Source organism: Scylla paramamosain, chromosome 12, assembly GCF_035594125.1.
Source record: "Scylla paramamosain isolate STU-SP2022 chromosome 12, ASM3559412v1, whole genome shotgun sequence".
Lineage (NCBI taxonomy): Eukaryota > Metazoa > Arthropoda > Malacostraca > Decapoda > Portunidae > Scylla > Scylla paramamosain.
Genome location: NC_087162.1, coordinates 5062501 through 5065000, shown reverse-complemented (window position 1 = coordinate 5065000; position 2500 = coordinate 5062501). Strand labels below are relative to the sequence as shown.

The 2500-nt window shown below is 35.0% G+C and overlaps 2 protein-coding genes across 7 annotated transcripts in view; one reads left to right on the top strand and one right to left on the bottom strand.

The window, feature by feature from the left end:
* Positions 1-2500, top strand: part of LOC135105560 (uncharacterized) — a 30710-nt gene that overhangs the window by 5583 nt on the left and 22627 nt on the right. The window lies entirely within an intron of this gene.
* The window catches only part of LOC135105565 (uncharacterized), a 19820-nt gene that overhangs the window by 570 nt on the left and 16750 nt on the right, over positions 1-2500 (bottom strand). For all 6 annotated transcript variants that reach the window (XM_064013793.1, XM_064013796.1, XM_064013797.1 and 3 more), the window contains exon 3: positions 1-2500. This exon is cut by the window's left edge and continues 570 nt beyond it; it is cut by the window's right edge and continues 1683 nt beyond it. The gene's annotated coding sequence lies outside the window, so the exon portion shown is untranslated.

Genomic DNA, 2500 nt, shown 5'->3' with positions numbered 1-2500 from the left:
AGAAAAGGTATAAAATTGTAGATACACACACACAAACACACACAACGTCGGTAGGAAAAGCAGAAGGTATAAAATATGTGATTCAGAATCGGTTTATATATATGTAGACACACTTCACGGTCCAAGGGCACGTGTCGGAATGTTGTACACGTAATCATTTAGTTGTAGGCACAGTGAAAGGGCGTGGGAGGACAGGTTGGGTCACGTGGCCTCAAAAGAAAAAGTGAACCAAATATAAGAGGGAGAGGAAAAAAATACGAAAAAAAAAACAGTAGTCAACTATGTGTAACAAGAAAAATGTAGGAGCTTTTGTTTATTTATATATTTATTTCGTTTTCTTTTCAGCTTTGACTCTTATATCTAAGGAAACGAAATCTTAGTCATATTTTTGTACTAAATTAGGGAAGTGAAGGTGAAAGAAATAGATGCTGGGTGAGGCCGCGTTTTTAAAGAGTGCTACATTAAAGATTAAATTTTATTATTGGAGTTAAAAGGGGATGATCAGAACTTACGATTAATAGAAACCAAATATTTAATAAATAACAATAAATACAACAAGTAACTAATCTAATATTGTAGTAGTGAAAAAGAGAACTAATATAATTTTACTACTACTACTACTACTACTACTACTACTACCACTTCAACTAGTTTGCCAACCAACCAACCAACCGACTATTGTAATAATGAACAAAGAGAACCGATACAACAACAACAACTACTTATACTACTACTACTATTACTACTACTACTACTACTACTACTACTATTACTATTACTACTATTACTACTACTACTACTACAGCATCTCCTACGAGTAAAACTAGCTAACCAACAAACCAATAACTAATGCGTCACTTAGCACTACTCAATAATACTGCATCTATGAAAATGATGAGGATAAGACTAGATCAGATCACAGTTGAGGGTTGACATACACACGTTCCCGGGAATGCTCGGGTGAGGCTGGGCAGGAGTATCACAGACGGTCAGTGGCTGGGAGGGCGTGGGAATTCCGTAATGTGGGTGGGAATTTAGGAGTGGGGACGCACGAGGTAAGGAAATGATTGCGATGGAGAGGCGGCACTGCTAATTAAGTGAAATTTGACGAAGGGTGTGAGAATTATTATTATTATTATTATTATTATTATTATTATTATTATTATTATTATCATTATTATTATTGTCATTATCATCATCATGTAAACGTTTATTTTCTATTTGATTATGTATTTTTTTTAGTTTAGTTTTCCTCATCTTCGTCAAGTTTCTCTGATAAACGCCATGGGATTAATTTGTTTTGTTTTGTCTTTTTTTTTTTTTTACATATTATTATTTACAGATTACTTAAGGAGCTGACGCCATGATAGATATTTTTTTTTTTTTTTAAATGATTATACTTGCAGGGAAGACAGTTCAACACGGTAACACTCAGCGGCTGTTTTGGTTTATATATATTGAGGGAGTAAGGGGACAGGGTTATGATGTTGCTTTTTCGGCGTACTTCATCAGACTTTCAGCGGTGTATTTGCTTGTGTGTTTCGAGATGTGATGCTGCCATTTTTTCGCTTCAGTTTGTTTTCTAGTTTGTGCGTGGTTGACACATCATACTTTTTTCATTGTCTTTCGGTCATCTTGTGTGTCTTATGTCTCTGAGCGACTTAGTTGACAACAATTTGTCACATAGCTGCTGACACACACACACACACAAACACACACACACACACACACACACACACACACACACACACACACACACACACACACACACACACACACACACACACACACACACACACACACACACACACACACACACACACACACTGCGTGTTAGCTAAGTGGTAATGACCAACTGAAGGTTAGTGAGATATTTATCAGATGAAGAAAGACAACCTTGAGCAAGATGCGATGTGTGATGTGTGAAGGGCCATAGAATCGTCTATCACACTAGCTCTTGTACCGTCAACCTTCCTTCTGAGTGGGGCACTAGCGTCCCCTACTGTTCTACTCTCGGGCGCTGGCAAAATATATATATATATATATATATATATATATATATATATATATATATATATATATATATATATATATATATATATATATATATATATATATATATATATATATATATATATATATATATATATATATATATATATATTGGAACTTGCTTGCTTGCTTCCCGGATTATTTAAGACGCAGTTTCGTCAGTTGTTGGTAAAAAGCGGCACTGGGTTGTTTCCTAATCTTGCAAGATCATAGTGATATTTATAACGTTATATCTCAGATCATACAAATCAAATACCTATAAAATATATGTTTATTACCTACGCATGAAGGCCAGGTGAGTGAGAAATTATTAAAGAGTGAAAATTATCAGTATGCACGTAGAAGAGCCAGCTAAACAAATCCAGACATGTTTTGATTGTTGTTTTTGCATGTATTTCTCAAGTCAAGGAAGTGCCGAGCAGCATGTCCAATTCTTAGGGAAGAATAA